The sequence below is a fragment of the Canis aureus genome, chromosome 1 (genome assembly GCF_053574225.1).
Source record: "Canis aureus isolate CA01 chromosome 1, VMU_Caureus_v.1.0, whole genome shotgun sequence".
NCBI lineage: Eukaryota > Metazoa > Chordata > Mammalia > Carnivora > Canidae > Canis > Canis aureus.
Window position 1 is genome coordinate 62,577,872 of NC_135611.1, and position 17,308 is coordinate 62,595,179.

Sequence of the window (17,308 nt, forward strand, 5' to 3'; positions counted from 1 at the left end):
TGCACTTCAAATGCCCTCAGCCTTCAGAGAAAGGAGGCAGATGTGGAAATTAGAGTCTGAACCACTGTTGTCTCTATTACTAAGACTTCCACATTTTAATAAGCTGGTAGCTTATTAGTGTAACCGGTAGCGTAAGTGAGCAGAATTCCCATATTTATGAAATATCTACAATTGGTTTTTAGTGTAAGCGAGCAGAATTTCCAAATTTACGAAAGGCCTGCAGTTGATTTTCAGCGTGAGCAGAATTTCCACATTTACGAAAGGCCTACAGTTGATTTTCTAAAAAGGAACAAAATAGTAACCAGATGGTAGTTGACAAGCCAACTTTAAAGGCAAATATTTGTTTTGATCTCTTTCCTAAGGGAAAGAACATTGGGATACTTACAAGAAGAAGAGGGGGAAAAAAGCAAGAGGAGAAGACATGCTAAAGATAATGTAAAAAGAGAAATGTAGGGGAGGAACTAGATATTGGAAAATTAGGGGAAAAAAATTAACCAAAGTTAGAAAAATAGAACACGAGAGAGGAAAAAAAAATTTAACTGCAGTTTTTGCACCAAGTGGTTGCCTAGGCAACTTAACTAGGAGTGGTTGTCTCTCTACTGAATAGTTGTGGAAAGACGCCCTGAATTTAGAGTCTGTTGGCTTCATGAGTAGCAGCTGGAAAGCAAATATGTTTCAGGCATTTGAGTTATGGGCACCATATATAACAAGAGAAGTAGTGGATTTCGGTGATTTTGGAGGGTGATAGAAGAGGAGCAGGAAAATTGAAATGCAGGCACAGTGAGAGTTTTGAAGTCAGATTAGCCCAGGATGGCACATTAGCATGTGTACCATCAAGTAACAAACTGAGGAAAAAAGTAAATTAGGAAGCAGCTCAAAGCCCACTTGGCAATGCGAGATCATCTTTCCTGATGGCCAAGGATGCTGTTGAAAAGCATTTTTGCATATAAAGAGTTTGGTAAACCTGAAGCCATGTAGTGGAGAGACTGAAAGATGTCACTCTTCACCAGTTTTTTTTTTTTTTTAAATTTTTTTTTTTATCTTCCATTCATAGGCAGCTCCTATGGATTCTGTTATCCCTGCTTTCTGTTTAATCAAGTAATGATAAAGAACAAAAATATTTTACAATGCTTTGCTCCCCCTATTTGAATTTGCCTTGCCTGCAGCTCACTGCATTTTCCAGAAAACGTTAATATTACATTGTTAAAAATAAACCCGTCTCTACAAAGTGGTCCTTGTATTGGGGGGCTGAATTCGTGGTGTGTGTGTGTGTGTGTGTGTGTGTTTGGAGTCGTGTGGAAAGGGGTGTGGGGCAATGAGAGTAATAACGGCAGTTGTTTTCTGTAATGATTCACACCATCTCTTTCTCCTAACCAAAAACAAGAATAAAGAGTGTTGAGAATTGTTGCTGTTGTTTGGAAACATACTTGGCTTATGTCATCCCGTTTTGCCTTCATATGAACACAGGTTTCTATAAAGGAAACTTACAAAATGATATGCTATCCCGTGGGATAGAATGAATCCTAGATCATAAACACTTATGATCATAGACAACAAATCAGAAAGGCATAGCATGAAATAAAGTTATCTTTGGCTTTTGGCGACTGTTTGAATTTCCTCCTCAGGAGTCCCTTTGCCAGTCATTTACCCCTCACTTTCACCTACTAGAGAGAAAAGCAAAATCTAAATTCACAGCAGGATTAGTAGCAAAGCAAATGTAATACTCAACCCTTGGCCACCTCTTTGGATTAAGGTGAAGATTTTCTCCAAACGAGGAATGAGATAGAGAAAGCCAAGAAAAGCCTGGTGGATTTTTGCTAAGGTGTATTTATTTTCTTGGACTAGGTAACACTGAAAAAAAAAAAGTCAAGTGGATATACTACATCTCTGCATATTTTGTATCATTTAGGCATAGCTTGTGTATGTATGCATACTTTTTTTTAGGTCTTTTTATGTTTTAGTTGAGCAAGATGGCTACACATTTTAATTTTTTTAAAAAGATTGATTGATTTGAGAGAGAGCTTGCATGCGAGTGCACGTGGCAGGGGGTGGGGTAGAGAGAAGGAGAGAGAATCCACAAGCAGACTCCCTGATGAGCCTGGACCTCCATCCCAGGACCCACCTGACCTTCATCCAGGCCCTGGGATCATGACCTGAGCCCAAATCAAGACTAGGCTGCTTAACCCACTGAATCCATCTGGGCGCCCTGCCATACATTTTAATTCTAAGTAAACCTCACAAAAGAGTAAAAAAGTGATCTAATTAAAAAATAATGATTGTAATAAAATAAATAATCTTGGAAGTTCCAATCTATTCTGGTATTATATAATGTCAACATAGTATATTTCTTAGCTACTGCCCTCCAGGCTATACTCCGGGAGTAGCAATTAGCTGAGCATGCGACCTTGATTCTCCTCAAATATTATGTGAAGGAATTGACCTAGATGCTCCTTTACAAATTCTCTTCTGAAAAAATTCTGTAGGTTTCACTACTTAGAAAGAATTCATTATATAAAACGAAAGATAAAAATAGAGCAAAATATTTATAATTATTTAGACAATATAAAAGAACTCAACGTGGAAAGCATTAGTATTCAAATTAAAAAATAAATAAGGGATGATACTGAAGCGGGAGAGTGAAGTTCTTGTCTCACGGAGTTGAAGAATGAATCTCAACAAAAGAAAGTGAATAAAGTGATAGAGTTTTATTAAGCGAGGATACAGGAAAAGCTCTCAGGAGTGAGAGGGGTCCCGACAGTGTTGCCAGCCTGGGCCTCTTCTGACAGTCTTTTATTTAGAACTGACCGGGGGGCTTGTGGCCTGACCATTCTTGTGACGTCTTAGTTTGAGTAAGGAGTGGTGATAACATCTTAAATGATGTCTTTGGGGTCTGGTTATTCTTTGTTGGTCACAATGTAACTGCCATAAAAAGACCCCACCTCTGACACCCAGGGCAGGGTCGTCTGATTTGTTCCCTTATCTCTGGTTTCATTAGGCCTCAGCATTTCTGGGATTTCTGATCATGTGGCCGGCCCCCTAACTATCTCTTCCTACCTAGCCCTACTTGGCCTTTACTCAACGAGACTGTTTTGATGTATGCAGGTGGGTCATATAGTTGGGGGATGACTGCCAACATGTATCTTGGGGAATAGAGACAAAAGTTCCCAAAGGAATTTTTATATATTAAAGTAGACCTACCGGCTCCTGGGGGTCAGGCTAACATTGTCTTCTGCCCTTAGCAAAGTGTCAGACACATCCAGGGAGTTGAGTCCCTAGAGGAATGTCACTCTACCTGTTTCAAGGATGCGTCAATGGGCTGTATGTAGTAAGGAAATTTCATAATTTCTCCTGCCTTTGCTTCCCACATCCACACCAGAAAATAGTTCACAAAGAAGGAAAAAAATGTTTGAAAAAATAGTAAAAGAACATGAATAAAATACATGTTTTTATTTTTTATTTTTTTGACTATTGAATTAACCAAAATAAGGCAATATGGCATGGTGGTGAAGACCGTGGGTCTGAGGCAGAAGGACCCGAGGCAGCTGCTGTTGCCCTCTGAGATTGCCGGCCCTGGGCAAGTCTCCACTTCCCTACAACTCATAGAGAAAAACAATAGCATCTATTTCCTAGAGTGATTAATGATGATTTAAATGAGCTTAATGTGCTCAGCACAGTTCCTAGTTTATGTTAAGAGTTTAATCTTAATAAGTTATTGTGTCTCTCATGCTGGTGGAAATGTACAGTGGCGCAGACATTTTAATAAGAAATTGGATGATGTATTGATGAAATATTAAGTAGTCCTTAACATGCTTTAGCTTTTAATAACACCATAAAGTGGATCTAGCAATCTTAGTTTGGGAACCATGATGAATTAAATGTTCTTACATGGTCCTTTTCAGTAAAAACAGTAAAGACTGTTGACTTTTAAGCTGTTTTGGTTCAGTACCTCATTTTATGAGAAGAATATTAATGCACACACACACAGATGTATGTATGTATATATGTATGCATATGTTTAAATCTGTATATAAAATTTATATTTGTATATAAGACAAAAAAGCAACAAAAATCTAAAAAACTCATCAATGTTGTTAAAAGGGTATATTTTATCATCATTGTGTAATAAATTCTATATCTTATTTTGAGAATTTGAATATAGGGGCACCTGGGTGGCTCAATTGGTTAAGCATCTGCCTTTAGGTCAGGTCATAGTCCCAGGGTCCTGGTATTGAGCCCCACATCTGGCTCCCTGCTCAGAGGAGTGTCTGCTTCTCCATCTCCCTCCCTTTGCCTACCGCTCCCCCTACTTGTGCTTTCTCTCTGTCAAATAAATAAAATCTTAAAAAAAAAAAAGAAAATTTGAACATAAAATTCTATCAAAGTTGAGAATTTATTTCAGGTGTGTTTTCCACAGGTAAATTAATTTTTTAAAAAATTTGGGGAACACCCACAGGCCTCTAAAATTCTTAGCTATACAGTTTTCAAAACCTAACCAATTGCAAGCTTATGCTTAAGTCAAACAAACTTAGTTATTTGCAAAAGTACTGACATGTATCACTACCCAACTGAATTATTTAACCACATTGTGTATTTTTCATAAAAGATTCTTAAGAGATTTTTCTATTTTCATATTTTGCAATAAATCTGTAATAACATAGTTAAACTACTTAATCTCTAAGAAGTATGAATGGTAGTAAGCAAAGAATATTTTTTTTTAGGAACATGTTTTTTAACTAAGAAAATACCTTTTCTATTTTTTGAGCTACACATAATAAAACAAAACTACCACTGATAAGAAAAAAATGCACCTATATTATCTATAATAGCTATACATTTCATAATATCTTACAGTTTTTGAGAATATATTCAGAATAAAACATGTCCAGTAATTAAGATACACCAAGCTTAAGCTTGATCATAGTTTTTAATATTTGGTGAGAATGACCATCTCTTTTAAAAGATGCCTTTTATAATGCTCTTATAACACCGTTTGCTTATGGTGGTTCTTAATACCTTTAAAGTAGTGAAAAGATTTAAATCTTTTTTTAAAAAAAAGCTTTTTATTTATTTATTCATGAGAGACACAGACTGAGAGAGAGAGAGAGAGGCAGAGACACAGGCAGAGGGAAAAGCAGGCTCCATGCAGGGAGCCCGACATGGGACTCGATCCCAGGACTCCAGGATCACGCCTTGGGCCAAAGGCGGTGCTAAACCGCTGAGCCACCTAGGCTGCCCAAAAGATTTAAATCTTGATTTTCAATATACTGTTATGAAACACTTTAGTCGAATTACTATTTTTTTCTATGGCTTTTTAGTGATGAAGTAATCCAACTTGATCATTGGGATAACATGGTTTCTTAGGCAACTTGATTATCAGGATTTTAAAACCTAATGATTCGTTATTCTAAATTTGCTATTTCTAGTCAAGTATGTTTTTTAAAAAGAGAAAAATCTCCACTTTAACTCTATTTTACTATTTCTTACATATATGCTAATGCTCACAGAGATTGGTAAGCGAACATGGATTTTCACAAGTTTTCCATTTTTATTTTTCTTTTTTTTTTTTTTTTTTAAATTTTTATTTATTTATGATAGTCACAGAGAGAGAAAGAGAGAGAGGCAGAGACATAGGCAGAGGGAGAAGCAGGCTCCATGCACCGGAAGCCCGATGTGGGATTCGATCCCGGGTCTCCAGGATCGCGCCCTGGGCCAAAGGCAGGCGCTAAACCGCTGCGCCACCCAGGGATCCCCATTTTTATTTTTCATAAAGATAAAGCCACTCCGGCATCCCCAGATATTCAATACTAAACTAGCTGGGGGAGGATCTTCAACGCACAGTTATTGTAGATTAACTTAAATTACTCATAATGCTCTTTGACTGCAAGAGGCAGGCACTCAGTTTGAATTTAAGCAAAAAGAATTTATTGGGCACCTGGGTGGCTCAGTGATTGAGCATCTGCCTTTGGCTCAGGTCTTGATCCCGGGGTCCTGGGATCGACTCCCACATCAGGCTCCCTGCAGGGAGCCCTGCTTCTCCCTCTGCCTGTGTCTGCCTCTCTCTTTGTGTCTTTCATGAATAAATAAATAAAATCTTAGGAAAAAAAAAGAATTTATTGACTCATGTCCCAAAGTGTAACTTCTGAAACAAGAGATCCAGGGCCTTCAATGATGCTGTTGTTCTCTGTCTATATTTCTTAGCCCTTAGTGTCTGATGTATCAATGGTACATTGCCTCCTTGCCTCTGTCTCCCTTGATTTTTCACACTAGCACTAAACACGTGACTGACAAGAAAGCCACCAACAACCCCAGACTCCTAACTTGCACCTTAAACATCCCACCAGGGAAAGAGACTGGTGTTCCCCATTAGTTCCAGCAAATAATTTCTGGGATACTTTGGTCAGTCTGAGTGGAGATAAGCTCCTACCCTGAGCCTTTCAGCTTCTAGAAAGGAGACACCTGGATGGGCGATGACTGATACGGGTTTTCCCCACTGTGGCAAGAACAAAGAGGCAAACACCTTATTTTCCTGAGTGTTAGAAATATTTTGTGATACTGCACACATTTTTTAAAGAACACATGACCATGGTGGTAACAGTGGAAGCTAAGTGATGATTAGTATTCTCTTTGTACTGGTGTGCGAGGGAACATTTCCGTATTAGTTAGGAAAAAGAAATACATGTCTGTCTTTAGGGACCTGGTGCTCCTAAATGCAGTAGCATGACTTATAACCCCACATATCCTCTCTCATGACTAACACCACAGAAGACCCAGGGAATCATTCTTTATGTGTACCATCCCCTAAAGCGTACAGGAAATGAAGGACTTGATGTGTATCATCCCCTAGAGCATATAGGAAATGAAGGACTTGAAATGAAGGGCAGCTCTGCCCAGCAGCCATGAATGTTTGTGGGCTCTTTCCTTGCTACCGTCAGAGACCAACGAAGCTTCCAGGGCAAGGGAAGATTTGAGCAGGAGAAACATTTAAGCCAAGAGAAAAAAAACCCAAGTGACTGGTCAAATTTTTTTTTCTCACAGGTTAGCAAGCATGCAGTAGATGGTTGCATGACAAAAACTATCATTTCCCATGATCCCAGACAGTACTATTGCTTCGTTTCATGCTGCGATTTGTGGTTCTAGGCTTAACCATGAATTGTAACAGCATTCACCACACTTGCACGTGGTGGAGGAGTATTTCATAGTCTTGTGGAAATGTGTGGAGGAGCCTCATTTGATACGGGATTGGGAAGCTCTGAATGGAGAGCGTTCACCCACGGGCCCCTTGGTGCAGTTATTTACCCAACAGAAAGCAGCTTAGTTTACTACCCCAGGAGGAGGAAGGGAAATTCCGCGCCTTGCCCAGCAACAACCCCGCCAATGAGGAACTGCTGCGTTTCAGCCAACAAGTTGCCACAATCTTGAACACTTGTCTGTCTCGTGCCAAACAGCCCCTCCTAACCCCCCTTCTTTTCCTCTGTAAAAGGAAGCTCCTCTCCCTTGTTCTCTGGGCTTGCACAGTTCACCATAATTTGCAGGTCCCAAATTGCGAATCCTCTAGTCCCTAATGAACTCACTTTGCTGGTAAAGTAACTGGCTGTTTTATTTTTAAGGTTGATAGTAGTAGGTGATTTATAGGACTTTTAGATACAACACACATCGTGGTGCCAACTCAATTAGATGGAAACCGAATGCTAGATTTCTGATTGGTTTAAACATTATTGACAGACGTAGCAAGATTTATGTATACCATATGTTGGCAAACCAAACTTCAATTAAAAAAAATATATATATATAAAGAATATTGAGACTTATAAAAAAAGATTTATATGAATTCTAAAACTTAAGATGTTTAACATTAGTTAATTATGTTTAATGTGCATTAGTTTTTTGGCATGGGTTTTATACTTTTAACAGATAATGTTGGACATTTCAGAAGACAAGTGCTTGAAAACAAATATTGTAATTTTTGCTTTTTGATGTACTTTTTAGTGAAACTGTTCAAGCTTTGTACATACTGAATATAATTACATATTTTCTTTTAATCCTTTAGAATAATTGCTTCTGATGGAACATAAAATAGGTGAAAAGTCTTGGTTACTACAACCTGTATTTTGCTTAAATGAAGGCAAGATAATAGGTTTATGGAATAAGTATATAATAATTCATATATTGTGCTTGTGTTTGTTACTCATTCATATGTTGGTAGCTCATTAACGGTGCAAACATGTCTAATAATAACTAAATTCTTTTCTTTTTGATATTTTGCCAACTGTCACCCTCATGAAATCGTAGAACCTAAATTTGACAATATGTGGGCCTCTGTTTTTACTTTTACTTTGGGAGGATGAACACAGAAAAGAAGCTTGGTTTAAATCTGGGTGTTTGACAGAAATTTAAGGTGTTGATAAAAACAGCATTGAAATGATTTAGTCTAGGACAAGGCCCATAAGGAGAGAAAAATGAAGTCACAAAGTGGCTGATAAATGAGAGAATAAGGAAATAATGAAAGATGAGGTTTATGCTGAAGAGGAAACATGGTGGCCTTTATCCTTTTTCTGGTTTGGGATTTTGTTTGTTTTGTGGTTTTTTTTTTTTTTTTTTTTTTGGTGCCAACTATACTATTACTTTGATTTGCCATTATCTGTTATATATAATACCTCATAATTAAAAATTCACACCACACATCTTCTCAGTGGGCTTAAAGCTTTGTGTGAAAATGCAATTATATCATACATGTGTCCACACACATATATATGATTTTTCTGAGCAGTCTAGTCTACAAGGTATCCTAAAACTGATGTCAGTCAATTCTACTTAATTTAAATTAATGGAGGATTTTTATTTTTGACATCTGTGTGCCTTCTTCATCTGCAAAGTGGGTTTCATAATGGTTCCTACATCATAGGATTGTTTGTGAGAATTAAATATGTCATATAAAAAAAACTATATCAAATAGTGGCTGGTCTGTAGAAAGCTCCATATCATGGCTACTACTATTATGACCTCCACCTTCATCCTTGCTGGTAGCCATGCTTTCCAGGTGATGAAGGGGGTGGGGGGGGGGTTCCCATGGGAGCGTAGCATGGTGAGATACCTCTTGTCCCCAGTTTTCATCACAACGGATGGCAGTACCCTTGCTGAGAAGTCCTGTTCCTCTAAGGTTTCCACTCAGGTAACTACCACATCTTGGCTACAGGCCTTTCTGGTTTCCTTTCACACTTCGCTATTTCACACTTAGCTATCACACCTCAACTCAGCATATTTAGCTCAGGAAAGTTCTGTGTCAGACACACCTACTTAGATAATGCAAATGGCTACTCTATTTTAACACTCCGCTCTGCTTCTGCGTCAGAAGGACCCTAACGAAGCTTGCCCTCTCCTCTCCTCCACCTGAGAACTGAGGCAAAAACTCTGTCTTCAGATCCTTCCAAATATGGACAGGATTTCGTTCTGTGCTACACCTCAAGTCTCAGCCGTGGGGAAAGGGAGCTGGGCCTCCCCAGTGACTCCCTGGCTCCCAAGCTCTCTGGCTTCCCTGCTCAGCTCCCATTCTCTCTCTCTCTCTCTCTCTCTCTCTTAACCCTCTGCCTCTGCTCAGGTCATCTTTATCTCCTAAGGGCCTTATAGAATCTGAAATCCAGGGAAGACTGGCTGTTGTTTACACCTCTGTCTCCAAACCCAAATTCTTTGACTTCTATAACTAAATATCTACTGCCCACCCCAGGTCTTTCCACTACACCCCCATTCCCTGCTTCTCTCTGTGGAAAAATCTCCTCTCCTGTGACTTGGCTGAACTAGCAAGGTGATTTACTCATTCGATTGGGAGAAAGGCTAAGGAGTTGATGATCTACTTTTCAAAATACTCTATTTTGTTCTAGGAACTCTGTGTTCTGAGAAAGAAAATTGACTTCTCATTGAGGTGGGTTTGTCCCTGTCTGCAGTCTCAAAAAAAAAAAAAAATGGGGACATGGTTTTTCCATACAAGAGCTATTTCACAAGAGGAGTGACTTCCTCATCAGGCAATGAATCCCATGGGCATTCTGGCTGACATTTCCTCCCCAGCCTCCACGGTTAAGCCCAAATAGTGGCTTCCCTCCGTGAGCAACCTCCTTGCCAGGCACTTTAAAGGGGAATTTCCTCCTTCCAGTGCCAGCCTCAGCCACTCCCGTCCCCCTTTGGCCTCCTCGGAGGACAGTGATCATGACACAGGCTGAAGTTGTCCTTCATGAATCAGCTCAGAAGTGAAGAGCTGGCTCTGCTGATAGCGAGGGTGCTTTGTACACTTTGCTTAAGCCTCAGACACTTTTGAAAGTGAAAGGGGACACCGGCTCTAATTGCACCAGGACAGTAGGTCTGAGCTGGATTAGTGTCTCTCCCTTCCAGTAAACCAAGCCTCTAGGGCACTCAGAGTTCACGAGGCCTCCAGTCTCCCCAGCAGGGTTCTCGCCCCCTCCACTCCCTCCACGCGGGGACAGGCTAGTCTTTGCCACCAGTGTTCAGGTCCAGAAAACGTTGGTCGAGCTTTGAGCTTCGGCGGCATAGGGTCAGGGGTCCCTCTCTGATTTGTTGAGTCTCCTTCCTAAGCCTGTGTGGTCTTTGTGTCTTTGTTGTTTATAGCTATGGTTTCTGAGTGTGAGCTAAGAACAAAATGCCATTTTTGCTTTTCCTAACGGCAAAGTAAAAGAGAAGTGCCTCCTCCAGACAAATAAATCCTTAGCAGGTGTCCCATGACAGTTCTTTCTCTGGGACTAAGTGGTTCTCTCTGGCTTTACAGGGGAGTCCAAACTCCTCTCCCCGAGCCAGGTCTGTCTCCTGACACCTACCCCCAAGCTACTGCTTGATGGCACATCTGCAAGGTACCTGGAGCTCTGTGTCTTGCTATGCTTTCATAGATAGGTTTGGCTCTAATATAGAGTAATGGGCTCTAATATAATGTTCACTCTTTCCTAGGTATTTTCCAGGGCTTTAGAAGATTGAATTTCTGTAGCAATTCAGAAGACTGTTGCCTCTTGTTTCTTTCCTTGCATAGATTCCCATACACCTTCCTAGAACATTTGAAGGATTCAGTAACTTGTTCACACTCAGAGGTTTATCCAAAATTAGTTTGACTTGGAGGTGGCCTCATTCTTACCCACCCATTCATTCCATCTCCCACCTCAAGAGGATCTGGTTCTGTCCTGCATGTATTTGGCAATACGTATCATGGGTGCATACATAACAAGACTCAGGTGCATAAGAAAAGCAACTTCACTTTTCTAAATTCAAACATAGCTTCAAACAGGAATTCCACAAAGCACATCAAACCCTGATAATCTCAATTCACTCAAGGTTCAGTCTTAATTGATGAATACATCCTCTTTCTCAGAGGAAAATCATGCAAGTGTCTTCTCATCTTCTCCCATCCAACCCACTGGATTCCCTGCCTCAGTGTCCACATGCCCTGCCTTCTATTTCAGCGAGAGAACTACCCCCCACCAAGGCCATTCCTTCACTGCACTGTAGTTCTCAGATGCGTCTACCCTCTCAAGGGCTTCTCCCCAGGGACTCTACCACTTTTCTTATTTCTCCCAGAGACCTTCAAAGAATTCAAAAGTTCAGCCTTTTTCAACTGAAAAGTGTTAGTTTTTTTTTTGGCTTTCCCCTTCCCTGTTCATCAGTGGTGACAATAGGTGCCTCGAAGTCTAGCTTCAAGCAGTGGCTCCAGCCAAAAGTCTTGTATTCTTTCTGGACACTGCCCTTGCTCTCATGTGGGACAGGGAGCATCAGCACCAGATGCAGAGGGGATGAGTGCCAATGTCCAAAGACGACTGAGACCAAGACCCTGTGATACCACCTTCATGCCACTTCCTTCCTCGCCCCTATCCTCTGGCACATCCATTCCATCCCGTCTTCTCTTCGGATCTTGGGTGAAACCTCATAGGGAAAGTAGAAGAGGGAATCCTTGAACTGGCTTAGTGTAGACCTAAAATGCCTTAATAATCACAGATTCTAATGAATTTGGAGAAGACTACAAAGTTTTCTGCACTTAGGTAAAAACGGGAAGTTGAGTTAGTAATCAAGTTCAGCTATAGGAAAAGAAAGACATAAGTTATTATTATTTCTAGTTCTAGACTACAAATTCATACCTGCTCTCTTTGAGGGTTCTCTCTCTTTATGTGACTTGTGGACTCTCTTTCCCAATTGGTCCCTCAAGGAAGGTATGTGAATCCCAGTGAGTCTGCAAGATGATTAAGATTCCAGAAAAAATTATTAGTACTCTTATTTATATTTCATTTTATATAAAATGAGATTTGCATGAATCTTTACTTCTTTATATGTGGATTGATACGGGCCCTTCACACGGGTATAATGTCAGTCACTTGTCATGAGATGTCCTGAGGGAAGGGTGCATGTGGTAGTCTAGTGGTAGTACCATTTTTCATTGCATCTCAGATTACTGTAAATTACTGGCTTGAATGTGGACCCACTTAAGTGGATTCTCAAACAATAGTATCTAGTTTTATTTAAACTAAACATTACAAAATGATTGGGAAAGTGTCTACAAAAATACTGAAGATTTAAGACAATGATAGTAATGTACAACATTATAACAAAAGAAATGAGTGCTGATAATGTGTTCTATTCCTCATGCAAGTTTTTCTAAGCCACAGTCTAAGATATGAATTGGGAGCACGTAAATTATTTTAACAAAAAACTTGGCTTGAAAAGTTCACAACTGCAAGCAGACCACTTGAAATGTGAATTTATATTCATTATTACTGAAGAGGACCCTCACCCTTGAGCGTATATTTGGCCTCAAAATAGTAGCTAATGGTAATATGAAGCCATCTACAATTATCAAGACAGTATACAAAAATGCTATTTATTTTGTTTCATCCCCTTCTCTTCAGTTCAAATTTTTATGTAAAATCCTATATTAGCATGGCATCAATTATGAATAAATTAATAAATTATATATGAGAAGGACAAACATTTTTTAATGATGGGGTGAAAAGTAAAAAATATTTTGAGACCATTGCTCAACAGGACAGCAATGAACAGGACTGCTTCTAAATCTTACAAATGGTAGAGCTCATGGTACTTTGAGAAGTTTCTTAAGCTCCCTTGGGACCAACATCATATTTTGTTTTCTACTTGGGTTTTTCCTTTATAAAGTTCTGAAGCAGGGCCATTAGCATCACATACTCCGAATGAGTCTTACACCTTTCCATTCACTCATTCATTCAAACATATTAATTAAGCTCATCCTATTCATATAGTGTAACAGGACAGAGTCCAGAAGTTCTTCCTAAAAAAATCTCCAAATCAAGTAACCAGAATTCTTGGCAACAATTCCAAATTGTATTTAGCTGCCATCTTTCCCCACAGGGTGTCTGCCAACTATGCAAATCAAATTATAGGAAGAGGTTTGGCATTGCTCAAGCTAAAAATCTAGACATGCAAATTAATTCTAGTTCATCCCTAGGTCAAAAAATGATTTCAAACAAAGGGCTATTTTTCTTTCTTCTCTCTTCCTATTTTTCTCCTTTCAATGTGTTAAAATAATGTCACACGTGGCCAGAAGCATCCACTGTTGATCCAGGGTAAGCAGAGAATACAGGCTATGATAATAGCTAACATCCATTGAGTATGTCCTAAGCACTTTATTTTGTATTAATTCATTTAATCCTTACAAGGACCATTTAACTATGACTCTGCTCATTTTAAAGAGAAACTGAAGCACAGAGCAATTAACTGATTTAGTTAATTTTCTGTATAGTAAGGAGTAGAGGCAGGACTTTGCCTCTGACAGTCTGGCCAAAGAGCACATGATCTGAATCATTGTGCAATGACACTACGTCTAGCCCACTTATGGTTCATTGGACAGATGTCAATTTTTTCTTTCTCTTTTTTAAACATTTTTAAAAAAGATTTATCTAAAAAAAAATTATTTATTTATTTATTTATTTATTTATTTATTTATTTATTTATTTATGGGGGGAGCACTTGTAGAGGGTGGAAGGAGGGGCAAAGGGAGAGAGAGAATTTCAAGCAGACTTGCTGCTGAGCTTGGAGCCCAACATGGGCCTCAGTATCATGACCCTGAGAACATGACGTGAGCTGAAATCAAGAGCTAGACCCTTAACTGACTCAGGAGCCCTTTTTTTTTAACTTTATTCAGATATAATTCAAATGCAGCAAATGTACCCATTAAAGTGTACAGTTTGATAATTTTCTCAAATGTATATACCCCAGTATCCAACAGACTAAGATGGAGTATATTTTCATCATTTTAGGTTTCATTACTTCCTCAGGCCCCTTTGCAAGAAATAATAATTGAAAGTTTCATCTTTATAAAATGTCCCTCTTTATCCCTAGTAAGTTTTCTTGTCCTGTTCTACTATTTTGTCTCATAATAACACAATCACTTCAGCTTTCTTAGATTAGTATTTGCATGATATCTTTTCTATTGCTTTTAACATATGTGACTATTTATTTATTTATTTAATTTATTGTGACTTTATATTTAAAATAAACATTCTTGTACAAAGTACATGGGGGAAAAGATCTGTATATATATTTAATTCTATCATGTCACTCTTTGTTTTCTATTTGTCCAGTCCCATTTGTTCTTTGTTACTTTTCTTCCTCTGCATCGGCCTTTTTTTGGGTTAATCGAAAATTTTTTTGGCATTTAATTTTTATAGCCACATTTAGCTTCTTAGGTATAATTCATTTTATTTTTAACTGTAAAAATATGGCTGAGAAATAGTTTCACATTAATTATTAAATTGGTCAATTGAATAGCTAGCTTTTTTAAGTGGCTCTTTTTGAAAACAATAAATATCTTAATTTGTTATGACATTCTGATTTTATTTAAATAGTCACTCTCTTGTTACACTGTTTTATTATGTATTGTTATATCTTCTTTATATTATTTTGAGTCACATATAATGCTATTATATATTTTATATATACATAGTTATATATATATTATATGTTATTATATCCAAAATGGATAAAATGAAAGTCACAAAATGTAAGAAATGAGAAAACGGAGGTTTTTGAGGAATGAGTCAGTAAATGTGGCTTCTTCAATGCACTACTTGTTTCAAAACTGATATGAACAATAAAGTGAGTCTTTGTTGGGCATTTTCCTTGATGATGACTAGGAATATTTTCTTAGCTATAAATACTTGAGCGATAACAGTGAGTTGAGCATGTATCTATCTCTATAATAACTTAAAAATGACTGTTTTCACTTTTTTTGAGGTGATTAGCATATAGTTCCTCATTAAGTAAATAATCAAAATTTTAATAAAACTTGTTTTGAAACCAAATTTATGAGATTTCTGGGTTAAAGTTAGCTTTATTTACCAGAGAAACTCAAACACAGCTATTTAGTTCCTTTTCCCTTCCCCCAATTCTATCTGGGTGAGTGTATGAGGCTTATATACAGTGATTATTAACATAAATAGGTCCAAGATCTTTTAACTTCTCTGACAGGGTTTCCATGAAGTTAAATTTTCAAACAGATCAACATAATGTAGAAGTACCAAAGAATCCTAGGACATTTAAGAAATAAATGATGATGATCTAGAGTGACATCATCATTTCTAGACCAAGATTCAGTTGGTAAAATGGTTAGGTAATTTATCTAAGGAAAAGTGTCCAGAGAGTCAGTGGAAGAAACCCTGTGTTTTGAGCCTGGACTGTAATCTTTCAAAGTCAAAACAAGAAAATCTTCTCATAATAGGATCTTAATATAGGGCAACCAAAGATTATTATATTAATTTATTTAAGTACTGAATTTGAATAGATTTAAGATTAAAAGTGCTAATCCCTGGGTTATGGAGTTTTGCTTCATTTTGTCTTTGTTTTTACTATTTGTTCTATTGAAAGCTGTCTTGAAAGGAGTGAAAAGATTGAGGACACAGACTATATGTGGAAAGTAAACATTTTACTGAAAGAAGTGTCACACTTTTGGAAAAATGAAGCTAAAACCTATGGTCTCTACATGGAAAGACTGCATAGGATAATGATTCAATCCTTACTTGACAAAATTTATAAATTTTAACTCAATTCTGATCTATTAAAATTTTGAAAAGGAGATGTTCAAAGAAGCAGAAAGAATATCCTCTCCAAAAGGATTCCCAAGAAATCTTGAACCAAAGCATTACATCAATCTTTTATGTCCCATCACCCCTTTGATAAAAACTGCATGCTGACTCTTGACATTGAGTCAAAACAATGAATATTTTGTACATGCTTTTTTTTTTTTTTACCTGAGCACATCTTCCTTTCCCACACCCAACAGTTTCCCTTTAGAGAAGGGATGAATGTATGTATCTTCCCTATGAGTTGCAAGCCATTTCCTTAAAGTGTTTGCCATTGTTCCAAATTGGGATTTGATCTTGAGGGTTCTGAAATACGTTTGGATAGCAATTCTTGATTTTGTCCCAGGGGCAGACGCAAGTCAACTAGGCTGTCAAGGTGGATGTATGCCATCAGAATTTACTAATTTATAAGAGAAATAAAATTATAAACTGGAGTCTCAAGTCCATTGCCTAATATAATCTCTTCCTGCAGACAAGCAACACATGAAAATGGTATAATAAGAATGCCTGTTGATTGATTTTTCAAAGAGAACATGTCTTCTACATTCACATATAATGAAAGCAGAGTTGAATCCCAGCAGAGTTGAATTCCTAGTTGAATCCCAGTTTTCAAACACTCTGTGACATTACTCTGTATTTATTTGGTATGTAGATGCTACAATGGAAGACTATGGTCAGCCATACCTCTTATAACATTTTCTGCATCTTTTCCTCAGATTGAATGTCTATTGTTTTTCCCCCTTATTTTTATATTTACTTATTTGAATTATATTTGATGAAAAAATATTGTTAGAGTTTGGGTTCTATTTTCATTTATTATATCAAGTGATGTGGTATTTTAATCTAAATACTGATGCGTGTAGTCAGGTATAGAAGGTTTTCCTCAATTATGATTTTGTTTATTCCATTTGTTTTGATGTCTATCTTAGTAATATCTGTAATAATTAGGTTGCATTTTCATTCTCTTCATATCTAACATTTCACCTTCACCATTCACAATGTCTCCCTGCATTCTGGACATTCTCTTCAAACAATATTATTCTATTTATTATTATCTTCTTGGTTGATATAATACCTTCTATTTAGTTATTAATTTCCTTAAGTCTTTTGATCACATTCAGCTTTGTTTGAACCTCAGTCTTTTCGTGGTGGTTTTCATGAGGCTACCTTTTTTATTTCAATCTGTTCTCTTCTTAAGGTTTCTTGCTCCTGTC

General features: G+C 37.7%; 1 long non-coding RNA gene across 2 annotated transcripts in view; it reads right to left on the reverse strand.

The window, feature by feature from the left end:
* The window catches only part of LOC144316229 (uncharacterized), a 46,212-nt gene that overhangs the window by 22,997 nt on the left and 5,907 nt on the right, over positions 1-17,308 (reverse strand). Inside the window, exons 3-4 of one of the 2 annotated variants that reach the window (XR_013382083.1) lie at positions 12,123-12,214; positions 11,337-11,910 (exon numbers count right to left, since the gene is read on the reverse strand). This is a non-coding gene — a long non-coding RNA (uncharacterized LOC144316229). Of the gene's footprint in view, positions 1-11,336; positions 11,911-12,122; positions 12,215-17,308 lie in introns of those variants that run through there. The other variant, XR_013382084.1, reaches the window with a different exon arrangement.